We start from the raw sequence: 23,234 nt of genomic DNA on the forward strand, positions 1-23,234 counted from the left end.
ACATCTACAACTCAGTGGCATTTAGCCCATTTACAATGGTGTGTAACCACCATCTCTGTCTAGTTCCAAACCATTTTCATGCCCCGAAGGGATCCCATACTTGTGAAGCAGTTGCTCTACTTCACCTGGTGGCTGCCAATCTGCATTGTTTCTGTACGGATTTACCTGGTCTGGATATTTCATATGAATGGAATCATGATAAATGTTACCTTTTGTGTCTGGCTTTTTTTCGCTTAGCATAATATTCTGGAGGTTCATTTGTGTTATAGCATGTAGCATGTATAATGAAGCAGTACTCCATTCCTTTTTATGGGTAGCTAAGATTCCATTGTATGTATGTACCACAGTTTGTTTACTCATCTCTCGGTGGATACCTGTTACCGTCTTTTTTTTTTTTTTTTTTTTTTTTTTTTTGGTGTCTATTTATTTTTGAGAAAGAGAGCATGAGTGGGGATGAGGCAGAGAAAGAGGGAGACACAGAATCTGAAGCAGGCTCCAGGCTTTGAGCTGTTAACACAGAGCCCGATGCGGGGCTCAAACTCACAAACAGCCAGATTGTGACCTGAGCTGAAGGGAGACACTTAACCCACTGAGCCACCCAGGCACCCTGACTGGCTGTTTCCGTCTTTTGGCTGTTGTCAGTAGTGCTGCTGTGAACATGTGTATACATGTAGTTGTTTAAGTACCTGTTTTCAATTCATTGGGGTATATTCTAGGAGTAGAATTGCTGGGTCATATGGTAATTTCATGTTTAAGTTTTTGAGGAACTGCCAAACTGTTTTCCAAAGTAGCTGTACTGCTTTACACTCCCTCCAGCAATGTGCAAGGGGTCCAATTTCTCCACATTTTCACATTTGTTATTTTCTAGCTTTTTTTTTTTTTTTTTATTATTATAGCCATCCAGGTGGGTGTCAAGTGGTATCTTACTGTGGTTTTGATTTGCATTTGTCTGATGACTAATGATGTTGTCTTTTCCTCTGCTTCTTGGCTATTTGTATATCATCTTTGGAGAAATGCCTATTCAAATTCCTTGTCCATTTTTTAATTGGGTTTTGTCTTTGGTCGAATTGTGTAATGGTTAATTTTATGTGGGCTGGACTAAGGGATGCCGAGATAGCTGATGCAACATTATTTCTGGGTGTGTCTGTGAGGATGTCTTCAGAAGAGATTGTGGATCAGTAGACTGAGTAAAGGAGACCATTCTCACCAGTATCAGTGGGCATCATCCAATCTTCTGAGGGCCTGAATAGAACAAAAAGGGGAGGAGGATGAACTTGTTCTCATTGCTGGAGCTGAGATATCCATTGTCTCCTACTTTTGTACATCGGACCTGCTCATTCTCAGGCACTTAGACTTGGGCTAGGACTTATACCATCACCCTGCCACTCCGCCCAGGCCTCTGGACTTGGTCTGAATCACACCAGCAGCTTTCCTGATTCTCTGCAGATGGCAGATGGTGGGACTTTTTGGCCTCCATAACCATGTGAACCAATTCCTGTAATAAATTTCCTCTGGTATCTATCTATGTGTGTGTGTGTGTGTGTGTGTGTGTGTGTGTGTGTGTGTGTATCTCTCACTCTTGCTCTCTCTCTGTACCTATTAGTTATGTTTCTCTGGAGAACCCTAACTAATACAAATTATAAGAGTTCTTGTTATATTCTGAACACTGGACATCCATTTTTTTAAAAAGCATTATTTTGTGTGGCGCCTGTGTGGCTCAGTCAGTTAAATGTCCAACTTCAGCTTGGGTCATGATCTCACGGTCCATGGGGTTGAACCCTGCATCAGGCTCTGTGCTGACAGCTCAGAGCCTGGAGCCTGCTTCAGATTCTGTGTCTCCCTCTCTTTCTGCCCCTCCCTTGCTCGTGCTCTGTGTCTCTCTCTCTCTCTCAAAAATAAAATAATTAAAAAATTAAGAAATGTTCTTTTTTGTTGTTGTTTTTTATTGTTTTATTGTTGTTGTTGTTTTATGTTTATTTATTTTTGTGAGAGAGAGAGAGCACACGGGTGAGTGAGCAGGGAGGGGAAGAGAGAGGGAGACACAGAATTTGAAGTAGGCTCCAGGCTCTGAGCTGTCAGCATAGAGCCTGACATGGGGCTTGAACTCACAAACTGTGAGATCATGACCTGAGCCGAGGTTGGATGCCTAACTGACTGTGCTACCCAGACACCCCAAGAAACATTCTTTTGGGGCAAACCTTCCTTGACTCAAAAATCACTCACTTGGCTTTACATCCAGATGGCCAACTGACACATGAGAAAATGCTCAACATCACTCCTCATTAGGGAAATACAAATCAAAACTACAATGAGATACCACCTCACACCTGTCAGAATGGCTAACATTAACAACTCAGACAACAACAGATGCTGGCGAGGATGCAGACACAGAGGATCTTTTGCACTGCTGGTGGGAATGCAAACTGCTGCAGCCACTCTGGAAAACAGTATGGAGGTTCCTCAAAAGATTAAAAATAGAACTACCCTATGACCCAGCAATTGCATTACTAGGTGTTTATCTAAGGGATACAGGTATGCTGTGTTTCAGGGGCACATGCACACCAACGTTTATAGCAGCGCTATGGACAATAGCCAAAGTATGGAAAGAGCCCAAATGTCCATCGATGGATGAATAGATAAAGAAGATGTGGTATATATATACAATGGAGTATTACTCAGCAATCAAAAAGAATGAAATCTTGCCATTTGCAACTACATGGATGGAACTAGAGGGTGTTATGCTAAGCGAAATTAGCCAGTCAGAGAAAGACAAATATATGACTTCACCCATATGAGGACTTTAAGATACAAAACAGTTGAACATACGGGAAGGATAGCAAAAACAGTATAAAAACAGGGAGGGGGACAAAACATAAGAGACTCTTAACTATGGAGAATAAACAGAGGGTTGCTGGAGGGGTTGTGGGAGGGGGATGGGCTAAATGGGTAAGGGGTATTAAGAAATCTACTCCTGAAATCATTGTTGCACTATACGCTAACTATGTTTCGAAGGAGCACATGCCCCTTAACTAACCTGGATGTAAATTAAAAAATAATAAAAAAAATGTATATATAAAAATCACTCGCTCATCTTTATATATACCTAGATCTTTTATGTCTCTCAGCCTGTGATCATACTTTTTCTTTTGTCTGGAATATCCTTCCCTTATTCTGGTGGCTGAAATTATAATTGTTCTTCCAGGCTCAGATCAACTGGTACCTCCTCTGAGAAGCTATATTAACCCCTTTCTCCTCCTTATTCCACTAGTTAGGTGCTCTTGACTATGAATATCTCTATAATGGTATACTTTTTTTATTGTTTGCTTCAAACCACTAGGTTGTATTTCTAGAGTCAGGGATTATATTTTGATTTATTTCTGTCCTTATCATCTAAATGGCTTGGCGTATAGTGGATGTTAATAAATGCTGAATGAAACAAGCATAGACTGGAGTTTTGAGTGTAGAGTGGAGGTTTGCTTGGCAGAAATGGTATAGAGGGGATGAGTTGGGAGCTGTACCATTTATTCATTCATATAGTATTAAGACCTTACTCTGTGCCAGGTACTCTGTTAGGTACTTGATATGCAGTGGACAATAAGAATAATAGTTTCTGTTGTCTTATATTCAAGTAGGAGGATAGGCAATAAATAAGTAGACAAGTAATATAGTTTCATGTAATAGTAAGTTCTAGAAAACAAAATAAAACAGGACAACGTGTTACAGAGTGATGGGGGTGCTATCTTAGGTAGGATGGTCAAAGAAAACTTCTCTTTTTAATGTTTTTTAAAAAAAATTTGTTAAAGTTTATTTCTTTATTTTGAGAGAGAGAGAGTGCACGAGAGCACATGAGTGGGGGAGGGGCAGAGAGAGGGAGAGAGGGAGAATCCCAAGCAGTCTTGGCCATCAGTGCACAGAGCCCGATACGGGGCTCGAACCCACGAAACTGTAAGATCATGACCTGAACTGAAATCAAGAGACAGACACTTAACTGACTGAACTACCCAGGCACCCAAAAAATGCTTTCTTAAATGGTGAGTAGCATGATGCTTGGCTCTACGTTTTCTAAGTCAAGAGAATGAATGAGCAGTATGGGAGCCAGCCAGATGTTTTCAACACCTGGAAGTCCCTAGGTATTGTACATGAATGTTCATAGTAGCATTATTTATGGTAGCCAAAAAGTGGAGACAACTCAAATGTCCACTGAGTGATGAATAAACAAAATGTGATATATCCATATGGTGGAATATTATTCAGCCATAAAATGGAACAAAGTACTGATACATGCTACAACATGGATAAACCTTGAAAATTTATGCTAAGTGAAAGGCAACATATTATGTGATTCCATTTATGAAAATGTCCAGAATACGCAAATCTGTAGAGACAGAAAGTAGATTCGTAGTTGCCAGGGGTTGGGGGAAGGGGTTATGTGGAGTGACTGCTAATGGGTATGGGGTTTATTTTTAGGGTGATGAAAATGTTCTGAAATTAGATTGTGGTGATGGCTGTATAACTTTGTGGATATGCTAAAAGCCACTGAATTGTACACTTTAAAAGGGTGAATTGTATGGTATGCAAATTATATCTCAATAAAAACAAAACTTAGATTTGCTAAAAGCTGTTGTTTTTAACATGGTTGTAGAAAGTTATCATTTATTTTCTTTCTGATTGGAAGTCTTTCCCCAGGACTTCAGCCCAAAGGTGAGGATTTAGGAGCCCATTCCCAGTTTTAAATGTGAGCCTGAACATGATTTTAGGCATGGACCCACCAGTGGCTAGGTAGAGGATACAACATTGTCCTGCTTTGGTTCAAGGGACTTTTCGTGTCTTTAGCTGGGGTAAGTATGGATGAATCACTCCCTATAGTCTGAAAGATGTGGGATGTGAAGAATGAGCTGTCATCTCTGTTCTGATGACATCTTGAGTATCACACAGTTGTAGATCCAAATATAGGTGCTGAACCATTTGCCCTGAATGCTTCATGGATAATTCCCTGGGAACCAGTAGAGGATAGGGAGAGAGATAATCTAAGCCTGTGGGAGCAAACCAGGTAAAACCAGGTAAGAGATGCCAGTGACATATTTTTTTTCTCATCTTTTTTAAAGATGATCTATCAAAAGCTCAAGGGAAGTTGATTTTTTTTTTTTTTTTAACTCTGTAAACACTTATTGGTGGACTCTCAGGTGGCTGGTCCATTGACCTTGTCCTGAAGAAGTTCCCAAATACACCCGGGAGGTGAAACAGACATCTAGGCTGCCAAAGGTCCACGGAGTGGTTCCGATAGGATGTGCACAGTCAGAGGAGGGAGAGATGGCTGTAAACTTGGTGATAAGAGGAAGCCTGGGAAATCCAGCTTAGGCCCAAGTCCAGAGGGCAGCATGTACTTGGTGTGGGACAACAGGGAGAGTAAGGCAGGATACATTTTTTCTGTGTTGTTTCTGTACCTGCTCACTTTCACTCTGCAACAAACAGACCTTTGAGGACCTGCTCTAAAGCTGCCCTGGTACCGGACAAAGCTGGAGACATAGGCATTATGAGACTTGGGCCCTGCCTTTAGAAGTGCTTAATGTTTTGGGGTACACAGAGCTGGAAACAGTTGACTCTAATGGTATGGATCAGGGTGTGCAATAGATAGGAATGGACTCGGTGTGTAAGACTGCAGACCGACGGACTCTGATTTGGGATTAGGTAAGGCTACCCTTGAGCAGGCATTGAGATAGGGCCTTGATAGAGGAACCTCTTTAGGTCATTGCCAGAAGGGGAAGTAGAGGTACAGAATGCTTCTTTGTCAGATGTGGGCCTCTCATTTTGCCCTCAGGTTTGAAGAGGAATAAAGGGTCTATGTCCAGGAATAGCGCTTTCCCTGCCACCCTTTGAAGCAGTGCTAGGCTGACTGTGGAAGGCCCTTCCCTGTCTTGCACTTGTTCTACTGCTGTTTTGGAAAGATGAAGCCTGAGAGGTGCCAGAGCAATGCCAGTTGCTATGGGGCCGGAAACAGGTGAGGCTTGTAGCCCTGCTCGAGTTAAGGAGTGAGGGGTTTGTCCTCTTCAGCCAGCTTAAAGCCTGCCTTTGCTATGAAACTGGATAAGTAGTCTGCACAGCTTGTTTTTCATTTGGGGCTATTTTCAGCCCTGGAGCCCAGCAAGGTGGAATGATTGAGATGCTTTTGTAGGGTTCAAGCTTTTGCCAGATCCTATTTGCCAGGATATGGACCCAGCCATTTCCTGGGAGGTCAGCTTTTCCAAACGCTCAATGTTAAAAGGAAGAAGCATTTTCATTTCCTCTCAATGGGGAGTGTAGGACATGTGAAGGTGGGTGTTCAGTTTAATATTACAACCCAGGTCCTAAATGGAGATGCGGTATAGTTTGGAACATTGCCATATGGTCTCTAAAGCAGTTTTGAGGAACTCATCTGGATCCTTCTTGTATTTTTATGGTTATTGAGATGGCCAGGCCCTACTACAGGAGGGTCTCTCTAAATGTATATACCTGATGCTGGCCAAGGACTTGATGTCTTCTGTGCCTGCCTGTCTCTAGGGCTAACAGAACAGATAGCTCAGACTTGCTTACTGGCAAGTGACCCATGGTGGTCCATGTCTGGTAGTCTTCTCGAGAGTTCCCTATTTAGTGAGTGCTTATTGTGTGCCAGGCAGCTATGGTGAGCACCATGCTAGATGGTGAGGTTTTATCAGAGATACCTAAGACAATACCATCGTCTTACTCCTAGGGCTTAACACAGCACCCTGCATATAAATAAATACTTATGATTTAATAAATGTTGGTCCAAGGACAAACAAAACCAAAATCAAAATAGTTTTTATAGGAACTCAGAAGTCTTGTGAGAAGGGAGACTACTATGTGCCAGATACTGTATAAGTGCTCTCATAGACATTTAATTTTTCATACATCCTTCTGAGATGATTGTTGTCGATATCTTATAGTACAAATAGGAGGTTAATTACTTGGCAAAAGTCACTTTATTATTATTTTTTTAATGTCTATTATTTTGGGGGGGTGGTGGAGAGAGAGAGAGAGAGGCAGAGAAAGAGGGAGAGAGAGAATTCCAAGCAGGCTCTATGCTGTGAGCACAGAGCTATATGAGGGGCTGAATCCCATAAACCGTGAGATCGTGACCTGAGCTGAAATCAAGAGTCAGACACCTCGGGGCGCCTGGGTGGCTCAGTCGGTTAAGCATCTGGTTTCGGCTCAGGTCATGATCTCACAGTCCGTGAGTTCAAGCCCCGTGTCGGGCTCTGTGCTGACAGCGCAGAGCCTGGAGCCTGCTTTGGATTCTGTGTCTCCCTCTCTCTCTGCCCCTCCCCTGCTCATGCTCTGCCTCTCTCTGTCTCAAAAATAAATAAAAACATTAAAAAAAATTTAAAGAGTCAGACACCTTAACCAACTGAGCCACCCAGGTGCCCCCAGAGTGACTTTCTATTAGCATTGTCTAGACTCTTTCTTGAGGCGCTCCATCTTGGCATGGAAGATACCTAATAGACCACACGTTGCCTTGTTTTGAGTATTGTGTGGGTGAGCAGGGCTAGTCTGAGTCTTTTTGAAGTCGGCAGGAGGTGCATCTGTATGCCTAAGTAGGGAGCTGATAACACAGATAAGGATAGGAAACTGGGCATAACCTTGAGGAACTACCATCTAATGGGGGTGATAGGTAAGTCGATATTATAGGATCTACATAAAAAGGAGCCATAAATTGAGGAAGGACCTTTTACTTTGTGAGGGGTATGGTGACCAGGAACTGCTACCAGGAGGCCTTCTGTACCTCAGCTCTTGTTCTTCTTTTCCATACCTGCAGCTCCTCATGGTAATCTTCCTTACTACCTGGACATGCATTTTGACAGTTTTATGAGTCTTACCTTGTTGTCAAGATTGTTATTCCTTGAGACTAGGTGCTCATGTTTTTCTTGCCACCACTTAGACTTGGGTCACTTACTCAGTCCGAACCTCAGCTATGTTATCTGTAAAGTGAGGCCAATGATAGGTAGGTAGATTACAGTCTGAAAGCCGGGACCAATCCAGGTGTTGATCTCTGGAGATTCACCTTATTCTCCCAATTCTGTGATTTCTGTGATCAGACCTAATATAAGGCTGGGCATCTAGGAGGCTTTGAATTAAGGTTGTCACAGAGAGTATTTTATGGCACCTCAAAATTCTAAAACTTTTCTCTGTCACCACTGTTAGATCCAGCAGTGACAGAAGCTCTTGGCTTCTGTTGGCCAGGCTCTTGGACTAAATGAGCATTTCCAGCCTGACAGTAAGGCTTTGGCTGAAGTCTCATAAGCTGAAGAAGATATTGTATTCCCCCCCCCCCTTTTTTTAAATTTATTTATTTTGAGAGAGAGGGAGTGCAAGTAGATGAGGGGCAGAGAGAGAATGAGAGAAACAATCCCAACCCGGCTCTGTACTGGCAGCACGGAGCCCAATGTGGGGCCCGAACTCACGAACTGCGACAAGATCGACAAGATCATAGCCTGAGCTGGTCAACTTACTGAGCCACCCAGGTGCCCCTAGAGGATATTGTATTTAAATATATTTCCTAGTGTGGTGTCTTTCATTGTCAGCTACGTCAGTTAGAGATAGTGGTTTCCTGATTTGCTTCTGGATGGCCTGGCTTAAGCAATGGGATCAGGACCCCACCCTTAAGATATTCACCTTTTTAGGCATTGGGCCAGACATCTAAAGCTCCATGAAACACTCTGTTCATGTACAGTACCCTCTTGAGCTCTAAAACTTGTAAAATAGTCAACTTTGGTATAAAACTTGGGCTGGGGTGGGGTCCTAAGGAACCTAGCAGGAGGTCACAGGAACTCTGAGCTACAGCTAAGTCCACCACTGACTAATCAGACAGTTAATAAAAATCATAATGTTAATTGTTATGATAAAAATGTACTTTGAGTACTTTTGTGCTATGTACAATTATGTATTTACCTTATTTAATCCTCACAGTAGCCAGTGAGATAGATAGATATTGTTATTCTCATTTTATAAATGAGGAATCTAAGGTCACATATCTAGTAATTGGTGTAAGTGGGACTCAACCTAATTAGAAATTTCATGTTCTAATTCTAAGACTTAAGTTTTTAAACATTGCACTATGCTGCCTCCCCAGTGATCTGGATATATGCTTATATTTCTATGGGCCAGGCTGCCTCTTTGGGAGTGGGGGGGATATGGTAACAGGTTGTTTCTTCCTTAGCACCTGAAAGAGTTATTTATTTTTGGAATGCATGCTGAGTGCCAGGTACTGTGTACATACCACAGATACTAATTTTATTAAGTAATATTTTTATTTATTCAATTAAAAAAAAGTTGCATGGCATAAAGTAAAGCACATTGAGCTAGATCCAGAATCCTGGCTCCATTTTTTGCTAGCTTTGTGACCTTTGAACAGCTCTCTCAACTTCTCTTAAATCAATTAATATGTTTAAAGCTCTTAGAACAGTGCCTAAGACGGAGTAAGTGCTCCATAAATGTTAGCTATTATTAATACTGTTTCTAAATTGGGGGCTAATAAATGTATCAGGCTGTGGGAAGACAGTGGTAAACAAGATAATCTCAACCCTGACCTTACAGAGTTTACAGTACAGTGAAGGAGATAGGTTTTTTATTGTTGTTTATTTTTTAAATTTATATCCAAGTTAGATACAATGCAACAATGATTTCAGGAGTAGCTTCCTTAATGCCCCTTACCCATTTAGCCCATCCCCCTCCCACAACCCCTCCAGCAACCCTCTGTTTATTCTCCATAGTTAAGAGTCTCTTATGTTTTGTCCCCCTCCCTGTTTTTATACTGTTTTTGCTATCCTTCCCGTATGTTCAACTGTTTTGTATCTTAAAGTCCTCATATGAGTGAAGTTATATATTTGTCTTTCTCTGACTGGCTAATTTCGCTTAGCATAACACCCTCTAGTTCCATCCACGTAGTTTCGAATGGCAAGATTTCATTCTTTTTGATTGCCGAGTAACACTCCATTGTATATATATACCACATCTTCTTTATCTATTCATCCATCGATGGACATTTGGGCTCTTTCCATACTTTGGCTATTGTCCATAGCGCTGCTATAAACGTTGGTGTGCATGTGCCCCTTTGACACAGCATACCTGTATCCCTTGGATAAATACCTAGTAGTGCAATTGCTGGGTCGTAGGGTAGTTCTATTTTTAATTTTGTGAGGAACCTCCATACTGTTTTCCAGGGTGGCTGCAGCAGTTTGCATTCCCACCAGCAGTGCAAAAGATCCTCTGTGTCTGCATCCTCGCCAGCATCTGTTGTTGTCTGAGTTGTTAATGTTAGCCATTCTGACAGGTGTGAGGTGGTATCTCATTGTAGTTTTGATTTGTATTTCTCTAATGAGGAGTGATGTTGAGCATTATTTTATGTGTCGGTTGGCTATCTGGATGTATTATATGAGAAGTCTCTATTCATGTCTTTTGCCCATTTCTTTGCTGGATTATTTGTTTTTTGGGTCCTGAGTTTGATAAGTTCTTTATAGATTTTGGATACTAACCCTTTATCTGATATGTCATCTGCAAATATCTTCTCCCATTCTGTTGGTTGCTTTTTAGTTTTGCTGATTGTTTCCTTCACTGTGCAGAAGCTTTTTATTTTGATGAGATTGCAATAGTTCATTTTTGCTTTTGTTTCCCTTATCTCTGGAGACATGTTGAGTAAGAAGTTACTGTGGCTAAGGTCAAAGAGGTTTTACCTGCTTTCTCCTCGAGGATTTTGATGGCTTCCTGTCTTACGTTTAGGGCTTTCATCCATTTTGACTTTATTTTTGTGTATGGTGTAAATAAGTGGTCCAGGCTCATTCTTCTCCATGTCGCTGTCCAGTTTTCCCAGCACCACTTGCCGAAGAGACTGTCTTTATTCCACTGGATATTCTTTCCTGCTTTGTCAAAGATTAGTTGGCCATACATTTGTGGGTCCCTTTCTGGGTTCTCTATTCTGTTCCATTGATCTGAGTGTCTGTTTTTGTGCCAGTACCATACTGCCTTGATGATTATAGCTTTGTAATACAGCCTGAAGTCTGAGGAGATAGATTTTTAAACAAATGATTAGAAATATGATGAGTGCTGTGAAGAAGTGCAGAGTGGTATGGCTCCCAGTACGGAGGGACCTAACACCATTTGAGGGCTTGGGAGTCTCTGAGGAAATGTCAAAGTGGGCCCTGGGATGGAATAGGAATAGCACAAACTCTGGGACCGACTGCCCTGCCACTTATCATATCAGTGCCACTTTGGGCAAGTTACTTAATTTGCCTGTGCCTTTTATCTGAATAATGAGGATAATAATAGTATCTCTCTCACAATGTAGTTGTAAGGATTACTAAGCAATATTTGTAAAGTGCTTAGGAGTAGTGCCTGGCACATGGTAAGTACGTATAGGTTAAATGAAATAAATAGATGAAGTACACTCTTCTTAAAGCATGTATCTTGGTATTCCTGTCTTTAAAATCTTGTATTAACTTGTCCTATCTGGTAGGTTAAAGTCCAAGTTCTTTAATATGGCAAATATCATATTTTCTTGGGATGGTCCTTGTTTACAATTATTTTTTCTGTCTCTCTTTTACCCTCAGTAACCCTGTTTAGACCATAAATTACATGGCTACTCATCTATGGTGACCTTCCTCATGAGGCCTTCCATGGTCTGACCCCTTTGTCTGGCTCCAGTCTCATCTTTTGACATTGATCCACTAGCACCTTACCTAAGTGTTTCCGTGAGCTACTTGCCATTTCCCAAAGCCATGTTGTGTTTTATTGTTTTGGGGCTTTGTTGTTGTTGTTTTTGCATTTCTGAGCCTTTGTATATGCTGTTCTCTCTGCTTGGAATGACCTCTCCTTTTCACCTCCATCCTTCTTCCCCTAGTGCTGCCCTCCTGGCATATATATACTCATCCTTCAAGATATACCTCAATTATCTTCTATGAAGACTTGGCCTTACATACCTAGTTAGGCTATTTTCTCTTTGGGGCCATTACTGTAATTAGTGTAACTCTTCATTGTGCTTCTTATCCCTGTTGTACTGCAATTGTTTACTTTCATGGCTTTCTACCACATTGTGAGTTGCTACAGGGCGGGGACTGAGTACTCTTTGTTTCATTAAAAAAATATTGAGTTATGGCATAAATATGATTAAATGAATTAAATGCTTGAGGAATTTTTACATATGTGTATACCCTTGTAACTATCACCTAGATCAAGATACAGATATATTTCTGCATATTCAGAGTCTGGCATAGTGATCGGCAAACCTTTTCTTTAAGGGACCAGCTAGTAAATATTTTAGGCTTGATGGGCTGTATGTTTTTTTTGTCGAAGCGGCAAGTTGTGCAGGAAAGCAGCCATAGACAGCATGTAAATGAACATGCATGACCGTGTTCCAGTAAACTGTTTGCAGACATGTGTTGGGCCAGATTTGGCCCGAGAACCACAGTTTGCTCATCCGTTATGTAGCACAGTGCCCAAAGATAAAACAGAAATTGAGTAAATGTCTGTTGAGTTGTAGACAAAGATCTTGATCTTAGAAACCATTTTCTTGAGTTTTCCAGTAGTGGAACAGCTTGCACCTACAGATAGGGCCTGTGCTTTTGGGGAGTACATCTTGAAGCAGGTTGCCTTTTCACAAGTTGTTTGTGTTCATAAGGGAATAAAAATGTCACCTCTTCCAGCACAGTTTTGGTGGCCTGTGGTCACTGGCAACTTTGGGGTCCATGAGTGTATTTGTGTAATCCCTTGAGGCCATGGACTATGTCTTATTCATTTTGTCCTTAGTGTCTACCATAGGGTATTGGACAGGGACACTTAGTAAATTTTGAATGAATAAATGAATTGAAGTTGGCTTTCAGTAGTAAGCCTAATGGAAATTGTACATTTACTTACGATAAAAGTGTCTTTGCTTTTGGTTTTAATTAACACTAGTTTTCTCTTGCTGGTGGGTGCTTTGGCTGGCAGTTGATGGCATCATAGGACATAAACCTGTCCAGTGAGTGAATGACCTTGAACACAAGTATACAGCCAAAATAAGCAACTGGTCCCACGGCCCAGTGCTTGAATGTCTACATGTTTACTTTCACTTTCTTGCTCATTAGTATCAAAGCCAGGACGGTGAGGTGTGTGATCTCAAAATATTGTTATGAAGCCTCGATTATTGTATATGGTTGGTTGAAATCTGGATTAACATTTTGAAAAGAAAAAGTGGTGATAATAAACACAGCTGAAAACATTGAATTATTTCTCAATAGGTGCACTTTGTTTATAGGCAAAATCATTCAAAACATGAGGGATTGTGGAAGGAAAATAGAATCTAGGTGTTGATAAAAAGGATGGATTTCATTATTTCTGAGTCAGAAATAGGCAGTTAAACTGTCATTAACATAATACTTTTTTTCTCCAGTGGTTGGCCTTCTTCACAAGTATCTTGTACTTTATTTTTTGTCATTTGCGAACACGGTATTTAGAGACCTGGAGCCTAAACTGAGGGTAAATTTTCAGTAATCTCTAGGGAACTTTCTTATTACTGCCCTCCCCCTACATCCTCTCCCCTACACACACACACACACACACACACACACACACACACACACACTATAGCTGGCCAGGCACACAGTGGTTGCCCACAGAGTTGAACCTTAATTCCTGCTGCCTCTCATGTCTTCACAGAATTTTATATGTGTTTTCTGAAGATTGGAAAGGATTGGCATGAAGGTTGGGGTGGGATGGGGGTTGAGTAACTTCAGTGTCAGGAATAAAAGGCAAGTTATCTCCTAAGTGGTCCTAATGATGATCATATATACTTTTAGAATACAAAGAATTTAAATTTCTTATTTTATTTGATCCTTGTTGCTATCCTGGGAAGTAGCCCTATTTGCACAAGGGTAAGAAGAAGCTCAGAGGTAACTCTTTAAAGGTGTTACGCTGCTATTAAGGCTCAGAGCCAAGACTTGAAGCCAGTTCTTTTACTCAGGTATCTGTATTCCGTATAATGCAGCCTTAGTTTCAAACTGTTTTCTAGGTATTCTAAGGCTTCCCAAACCGCCTCAGGGATCACTGTGGAAGAAGTGAGTCATTGGGAAGAACTCTAGGCTTTTCTCACATGTCTCAACCATAGCCCCTCCATATTGAGCTTATTTTTTAACTTAAAAAGATCTTTTTTAGTATTAACTTTTAACCATATACAAAACTAGAGAGGGCAGTGTAATGAACCCCCATGTGCCCATTACTCCCCATTTACAATTATGTACTCAAGGCCAATCTTATTAATCCTGTTTCATCTTTATCCTCCCATCCTTTTGGATTATTTAAAAAAATGTTTAAAAAATATATATTTTAAATGTTTATTTTTGAGAGAGAGACAGACAGAGTGTGAGCAGTGGAGGGGCAGAGAGAGAGAGGGAGACACAGAATCTGAAGCAGGCTCCAGGCTCTGACCTGTCAGCACAGAGCCGGACGTGGGGCTTGACTCACAAACCGCAAGATCATGAACTGAGCCAAAGTTGGACGCTCAACCGGCTGAGCCAACCAGGCATCCCCTTTTGGATTATTTTGAAGCAAATTCTAGGCATATTATTTCATTCGTGAACATTATTATGTATTTCATAAAGAAATAATAATACATTTGAAAACATTACCAAAATATAATGATCACACTTAAAAATATAACATAATTCTTTAATATCATCAACTAGTAAGTGTTTAAGTTGATTTGTTCACATCAGTGTCCAATGAAGATCTATACATTGGTTGATCTAAATCTTTTTTTTAATCCTTTTTTAGTTTGATGTAGTTCCATTTTTAAATTTTTCTTTTTGTTGCCCTTTCCTGAGGAGACAGAACCCTCCTGAAAATTGCTCAGACAAATGCCCAAGAGCTTATGCCTCTGTATTCTTCTAGTTTTATGGGTTCTGGTCTTATATTTAAGTCTTTAAACCTTTTGAGCTTATTTTTGTATATGGTGTGGGAAAGTGTTCCAGTTTCATTCTTTTCCATGTAGTTGTCCAATATTCCCAACACCACGTATTAAAGAGACTGTCTTTTTTCTGTTGTATGTCCTTGCCTCCTTTGTTGAAGATCAATTGACTGTATAAATGTAGGTTTAATTCTGGACTGTCTATTCCATTGATCTATGTGCCTATTTTTGTGCCATTACAATACTGTTTTGATTACTATAGCTTTGTAGTATAGTTTGATATCAGGGAATATGATACCTTCAGCTTTGTTCTTCTTTCTCAAGATTGCTTTGGCTATTTGGAATCTTTTGTGGTTCCATACAAATTAAAAACATTTGTTTTAATGTTAATTTATTTTTGAGAGAGAGAGACAGAGTGTGAGTGGGTGAGAGGCAGAGAGAGAGGGAGACAGAGAATCTGAAGCAGGCTTCAGGCCCTGAGCTGTCAGCACAGAGCCCGACGTGGGGCTCGAACTCACGAACTGTGAGATCATGACCTGAGCAGAGTCAGACAATTAACCAACTGAGTCACCTAGGTGCCCCGGTTCCATACAAATTTTAAGAGTATTTGTTCTAGTTCTGTGAAACATGCCTTGGGTATTTTGATAGGGGTTGCACTGAATCTGTAGATTGATTTGGGTAGTATGCACACTTTAATTGTATATCTTTCCATTTGTATGGAATAATATGGTATATTTTCCCATTTATTCGTGTCTTCTTTTTTTTTTTTTTTTAAATTGTTTTTAGTGTTTGTTTTTGAGACCGAGAGACAGAGTGTGAGTGGGGGAGAGGCAGAGAGCGAGGGAGACAGAATGTGAAGTGGGCTCCAGGCTTTGAGCTGTCAGCACAGAGCCAGAAGTGGGGCCTGAACTCACGAGCTGTGAGATCATGACCTCAGCCACAGTCAGATGCTTAACCCACTGAGCCCCCCAGGCGCTCCTATTTGTGTCTTCTTTAGTTTCTTTCATCAATGTCTTACAGTTTTCCATTTTTTAAATCAATGTCTTACAATTTTAATTTCTTTCATCAGTGGCTTACAGTACAGGTCTTTTACCTCCTTGGTAAATTTATTTTTAAATTTATTCCTAGGTATTTTATTCTTTTTAAATTTTTTTTTTTCAACGTTTATTTATTTTTGGGACAGAGAGAGACAGAGCATGAACAGGGGAGGGGCAGAGAGAGAGGGAGACACAGAATCGGAAACAGACTTCAGGCTCCGAGCCATCAGCCCAGAGCCTGACGCGGGGCTCGAACTCACGGACCGCGAGATCATGACCTGGCTGAAGTCGGACGCTTAACCGACTGTGCCACCCGGGCGCCCCGGTATTTTATTCTTTTTGATACAATTATAAATGGGATTTTTTCTTAATTTTTTTCCTGGTAGTTCATTATTAACATATAGAAATACAATAGATACAAATAGGCAACTTTACCTATTCATTTATTAGTTCTAATAGTTTTCTGGTGGAGCCTTTATGTTTTATGTGTGTAATATTATGTCACCAGCAAATAGTGACAGTTTTATATCTTTTCCAGTTTGGATGTCTTTCGTTTCTTTTTTCTGGTTGGTCTAAGTCTTGAGTTTCTTCTAATTCATAGCTTCCCTCCCTCTCCCCATTTTATTTCTTTTCCCTGCAATTCTCTATTGAAGAAAGTGAATAATTTGTCCTGAAAATTTTCCCAGTTTCTGGGTTTTGCTGATTCTTTCTCTATAGTGGCATTTAACATGTTCCTGTGTCCTCTGTATTGTACTATAAGTTGGCAGTTGGATCTTGAGCCTTGATCAGATTCAGGTTTGCTTTATTTTCTCTTTCTTTCTTTCTTTCTTTCTTTCTTTCTTTCTTTCTTTCTTTCTTTCTTTTTAAAAGTGTTTATTTTTGAGAGAAAGAGTGCATATGAGTGGGGGAGGGGTGGAGAGAGAGAACACAGAGAATCCTAAGTAGGCTCCTTGCTGTCAGTGTAGAGCCTGACGTGGGGCTTGAACCCATGATCTGTGAGATCAGGACCTGAGCCAAGATCAAGAGTCGGATGCTTAACCAACTGAGCCCCCCCCCAGACACCCTCTTTCTTTTTAAAAAATGTTTATTATAATTGGGCACCTGGGTGGCTCAGTTGGTTGAGCATCTGACTCTTGGTTTCAGGTCAGGTCATGATCTCATGGTTCATGATTCGAGCCCCTCATCTGGCTCTGTGCTGGCAGCACGGAGCCTACTTGGGATTCTCTCTCTCTGTGCCCCTCCCCTGCTTGCACTGTCTCTGTCTCTCAAAATAAATAAATAAAACTTTTTAAAAAAGTTTTATTTATTTATTTATTTATTTATTTATTTATTTATTTATTTATTTATTTATTTTGAGAGAGAGAGAGAGAGCGCACAAGCAGGGGAGGGGCAGAGACAGAGAGAGGGAGAGAATCCCAAGCAGGCTCTGCTCTGTCAGTGCAGAGCCTGACATGGGGCTCCATCTCATAAACTTCAAGATTATGTCCTGAGCAAAAATCAAGAGTCCAATGCTTAGCTGACTGAGTTACCCAGGTGCCCCTCTTTTCTTTTTGAAGGATGTCCAACTACATCTGGTTTTCTCTCTTCTTGTAATGTTAAGATTGCTGAGTGGGTTCAGATATTGTCAATTTGATCTATTTGTTAAAATATTTCCCATCAACTTTTCCCTGATGATTTTAGGAGCCATTGATGTTTTCTACCTAGATCTATTATTTCGTTAGAGATCTAATTAGATATGGAGACTCCTAATTAGATTTAATTTGAACTGCATTTGAAAGAGAGAGTTACACTGTTCAAAAATAAAGTTTAAAAGTTATTGGATTGTAACTGGTCTCTAAGAGCACCAATTACAACAGGAACCAGGAACTGAAGTGGGGACAGTGCCTGTAACAACTTATAATACTTTTTAAACCGTCTTTACTTCCTCATGTGTGCTGTTTTTGGCCTACATTCTTTCTCAGCTCAACAGTTAAACCCTCACAACAAAAAGAGCCCACATGTTTTAACTTTTAAAGAGTAAAATGGATGGACTGTCTTACTCTAGAGCCAGACCTGGGGGAGGGAGTCCTAAGGGGTGGAATGAGAGTTTTGCTTTAATGAACAAAGGAGGTGGTTAAGTCCCTGGGGCCTGTGTAGCCAGAAGAAGAGCCTGAAAATGGCCTTGGCAGCATCTAAGACTAGATACTTCTAGTTGAGAATGGGAGGAACAGTCCCTTATCCTTATTCCTTATTCCATACCATGAGGGGACTCTTTGATCTAACCAAAGGGCCTGCCTGCTTAGGCTTCATTTCTGTCCCATCTGACGTGTTCCAGGCCCAGGGTCTTGGTAGCTGTGTTTAAGGCTGACTCTTAGGAATCCTAAACTGATAACCGCAGGACAGCCTAATGGCTCCTTGTTTTTGGCTCTGTTCTAAGGAAGGCCAAGGGCAGGAACCTCTTTGCAATAGCTTTGGCTGATCCTTGGCCGGCAATAACTTATGTCATTCTGGCCAAGAGCAGAGCTGCTGTGGAGCACTTGGTGTTCTCTAGCCTTTGCAGAGGTCACAGGCAGACAGGGCAGGGGAGCAAGGCCTTAATTAGCTAGGGACTGCTAAAGCAAAGCCATTTGGCAGTGTCTTACCTCAGCTCCTCAGATCCTCAGTGGGACTGGCTCCTTCTCCTGGTGACAGTGCAAATACTCCCTCCTTTTATAGCTTTTAGGTCTCTGAGAGACCTCTCTTCTTCCATGAGCTTCAACACACTTCTATGTAGTGCTGTTAAAGGCTGATATTAAAAGCTAGTTAGGTGGAATGATAAAAATTCCTTCCATCTGAGCAGTGCTTTTTAACCACTCAAGCACGTTTTACTTCATTTGTTCTGAACCAATAGTCTGTGAATTGTAGATGAGGAAATTGAAGCTCAGAAAGGAGAAATACTCAATTAAGATGATAGCTAATTTTACTCTGGATTCCCAGACTAGAGGTCTTTCTACCAGTATATGAAGGACAAAGGGAAAGGTGGAGGATGGTAAGTAATATTGGGTAGCTTTATGTGCCAGGCACTGTGGAGGGTGCTTAGCTTAGTTTTCTCACAACATTATATGGTAAACAATTTTACCACTCTGAACTCCAGACTGGTGAAGTGACTTGGCCAAGGTTATAGGTAAAAAGTGGCAGTGCCTGGAATCAAGTCTAAGTCTGTTTGGCTTTAGAGCCTTTGTCTTTCTATCATTATACTATATTCCTTGCCAGTTTATTTGAAAAAATATTTATTGAGCCACAGATGTAGTGCTAGGTATAAGGGATATTAAAAAGTGTAGTATTCAGTAATCTCCTCATGGAACTCATAATTTTGGTGATCGTTCACTGCTACATTATTGGGAATGGGGGCAAGAAGTAGATAGAGGGATAGGAGGCAGTGGGAGCTCGGGGGCCTCTAATTTTTCATGGTAGAGGATTCGTCAGAGGAGGCTTCCTAGAGAAGTATGTACCTCAGCTAGTCTAGTGACGAAGAACGTAGGCCCTGGGTCAGTCTGCCTGGTCCCATCACTTGCTAGTAATACTTGGGTCAAGTTGCTTAACCTCTCTGAGCCTGCTACCTTATCTATAACATGGAGATAATCATATTATCTACCTCAAAGGGCTGTTGTGAAGATTAAGATGAGATAATTCATGTTAAACATTTAACAGATTGCCTGACACATAATAAGCTCTCATTAATTGTCAACCATTATGGTTATCATTGTCTAACCTGTGTTTCTCCTGTATTCAGCTCAAGTGGAGACAAGTTAAGCCAGGTTATCTTAGGACCTCTTATTATCAATAAAGTGGGGTTTATTTAAGTCATTTCAGAATATTCCATTGAAGCCTAAGATTCTGTCAAAGTAAAAACTGCCATTTAATTGTTTCCAGGAGAGCAGCTGTTTGTATCTGATGGTAACCCAACCTGGCTTGTGCTCCCTAAAGCATCTCTGTTCAGTCCCAGGACATCCAATAAAGACCCCTCTTTCCTCTCCTACCTCTTCATTGGATAGGCCAGAAGCAGGCCTCCTTTAGAAACTAGGTCTATTCCCCTAGAGCCCCTTTTCTTTATCACTAGACTAGCTGAAGTACCCACTTGGAAGCCTTTCCTGGCAACTTCCCCGACCATATTAGCATGCTCCTCAAGCTTCCATCACCTCCTTTCCCTCTAGCTATTCCTATGTTCCCATTCCCTCTATCATAGCAATGAGCCTTACCAAATTATGAGTTCTATGAGGGCAGAGATTACTAAATCTCATACTTCCTTGTATCCCTTGTACCTAGCATTGCATCTGCAGCCCAGTAAGGATTCTTTTTTTAGAATAAACAACTGTCAAGGAATATAATAGTATAATGATAGAAAGACACAGGCTTTAAAGTTAGCAGACAGATCTGAATCTAGGTTAACTTTCTCCCAAAGCTTATTGTGCTGGAGAAAGTAATGTGATTTTAGTACTCCAAGTAGTACAGGCACTCTTTCCTACTTTAGGGTCCTGTCCATTTGGGGAACAGTACCTGTATACATTTGCAATATACCTGTTTGCAATAACAGTACCTGTATACATTTGTATAGATAAGTGCTCATTATAAAATGTACATTTTCAAATAAGTGTTCTTCACGGGCACCTGGGTGGCTCAGTTAGTTAAGCGTCTGACTCCTGATTTCAGCTCAGGTCATGATCTCACCATGGTGGGATGGAGCCCCTCATCAGATTCCATGCTGGGTGTGGAGCCTGCTTAAGATTGTCTTTGCTCCCTGCCCTCCCACTTCCCATCTCCCTCTGCCCCTCCCCTGCATGTGTGCACGTGCTTTCTTTCTCTCTCAAAAAATAAAATAAGTGTTCTTCAAAAAAAAAACGTAAAAAATAAAGTAAATGTTCTTCAGAATATCACTACTGTATGAAAAGAAAATAGGTATTCTGAAAGACCTTTGAGATCAAATTTGGAAAAGCTGGAGGCTTTAATATGATAAGGAAAGGTATGCAGGGTTTCCTACATTTTTTTTAAGCTTAAACTCATGACCCTGGATCAAAAGTCATATGCTCTATGGACTGAGCCAGCCAGGTGCCCTTCCTACATTTTTTTTTTGGTTACAGAATCTCGACCCCCTCCCCACTACTGGCCTCCCTCCCCCCTCAAAACCCCCATCTATTGACATTACATAACACACTAGTGTTCTACGGAACACTTCTAATCAAGTACACAAAGTGGCTTCCTGTTTTTCTGTTAGTAGGGCTTGGAAAAGTAGAATGGCAACCTGTCCTTTGGTCTTAGAGCTACCCTTCTTTTCACAGACTGGGTTGTTGCTACAGAGAGCTGGATCTTGGGTAATCCACCAGTCCTTGGTTATGTCCCAGAATCAATGGGAGATTTAGCTAATCGAGCCTCTACAGATGGCATAGTCTTTTGCTTCTGGAGGGGAAGATAAATGCTCTTCTTTGAGGGAACAACGCTCAGTTCAATCAGGGAACTATCTATCTGCTCTTTTGTGAATTGCAGCTGGCCCAGAAGAGGGTTGGGGGTGGATTGCATTCAGTAATTTCAGTCTTAGAGAGTTCTGGGTTCCAGTCCTCACTGTGCTTTGACTGAGGTACTTCGATTTTCTCAACCCTAGTTTTCTAATTTAAGGATGAAGAAGTTGCGTTAGATTAAGTACATGTAGTAAATATTTATTAAACATTTAATGTATCACTGTTCTAGGATAATGGACATGTAGTGATGGAAAGCCAGACACTGCCTTGTGGAACTTCATCTAGTAGAGATGATGTGAGTAGGGAAGTACATGTTACAGATTAAGACTTTAGTAGTTGAGGATCACTGTAGTTTAGCAGGCTTCCTGGAAATGGTGTGACTTAACTAGTCTCTAAAGCTCTGTTTAAGGTTTACATACTGCACAAGTTCAGGGAGGCACTTGGATTGTAAAAATGACCTGAGTGTCGGTAGGAGTGAGCATAGATAAGAGTGCTCAGGTGAAGGTGTTATCCTGTATTGCTCTTAGGTGTGGCGTCACCCACGGCCACTCTGCTGAGGGAGTGTTTTCCGGGCAGCTGCAGGTAGCACTGCCAGAGAGAATTTGCAGCTAAGGACAGAGGGAGGGCCTGGGGAGATGGAGATTGATATTGTGGGTAGAGGCAAAGAATCATAAGTGATGAAGTCAGAAGTTAAAAGAATTGGGAATTGGTGAGTTGTAGCATATAAAATGGGTCAGGGCAACAGTTCTTGTCTTGGGCTATGAATGACAGTGGGACTTGAAACCTGAATATGTTTATATATAGTTTACCAAGTTCTTACCACAAGCCAGGCACTGTTTATTTATTTATTTTTAATATTGCATTTATTTTTTAAAATTTACTTACTTATTTTGAGAGAGAGAGAGCGAGAGAGAGCGAGCACGCGTGCATGAGCAGGGAAGGGGCAGAGAGGGAGGGGGAGAGAGAACCCCAAGCAGGCTCTGTGCTGTCAGTGCAAAGCCCGAGGTGGGGCTAGATTTCACGAACTGTGAGATCATGACCTGAGCCAAAACCAAGAGTTGGATGCTTACCCACCCAGGTCCCCAAACCAGGCACTGTTATTAGCATTTCTAATGGTAAGCTTATTTAAATTTTTATTATTTAATTATTATTATTAGGGTATTTAATCTCTATACCAATCCTAAGAGGGTAGGTACTATTGTTTTCTTATTATAAAGGTGAGAAAACAGAGGCCCAGAGAACTTAAATAACTTGCTCACACTCACATGGTTAATAAGCAGTGGGGTTAGGATTCAGGCCTGGATGATATGTTTCCAGGGTCCTTGTTCTTAATCACCATGCTCTGCATCATTAGGCAGTGAGAAGCCATCATAGATTTCTGGCTAGTGAAGCCACTTGTTGCAAGTAGTGTGGTGCAAGGCAGTTTCCCAAGGAGGGGTGGAACTGAAGGCAAGAAGGTTAGCCATAGGTTGTTGTAGTACTTACCTTACTTACTTTTGGAAGTATGTAAAGGTCTTGAAGATATTTCACACATGAATTCCTGAGGTGAATCTGGCAGTGGCCAGCCCTACTTGTAATGAGCCCATTTTAGAAATCATTTTGTAAAGAATTTTAATCTACAGGAAACTCTCCTATCCCTATTGAACAGGCTGTTTCAGGCAGAAGGGCCCCGGGATCAGGTCAGGAATACCTCCTTTGGGGTCAGAGTCCAAGCAGCATCTGGAAGCATTTGCAAAAGGGGAAATATTAAGACTTCCTGTTGCCACTAGAGTCTGCACTCCTGATAGGGGGGATAGTCAT

General features: G+C 41.1%; 1 protein-coding gene and 1 long non-coding RNA gene across 4 annotated transcripts in view; one reads left to right on the forward strand and one right to left on the reverse strand.

The window, feature by feature from the left end:
• The window catches only part of STIM1 (stromal interaction molecule 1), a 188,126-nt gene that overhangs the window by 22,637 nt on the left and 142,255 nt on the right, over positions 1–23,234 (forward strand). The window lies entirely within an intron of this gene.
• LOC115526028 lies at positions 1,035–22,947 on the reverse strand. Its single transcript, XR_003972521.1, has 4 exons — positions 22,920–22,947; positions 18,585–18,727; positions 7,872–7,973; positions 1,035–1,242 (listed from the first exon to the last, which is right to left on the reverse strand). It is a non-coding gene; the product is annotated as an uncharacterized LOC115526028 (long non-coding RNA).

The sequence above is a fragment of the Lynx canadensis genome, chromosome D1 (assembly GCF_007474595.2).
Source record: "Lynx canadensis isolate LIC74 chromosome D1, mLynCan4.pri.v2, whole genome shotgun sequence".
Lineage (NCBI taxonomy): Eukaryota > Metazoa > Chordata > Mammalia > Carnivora > Felidae > Lynx > Lynx canadensis.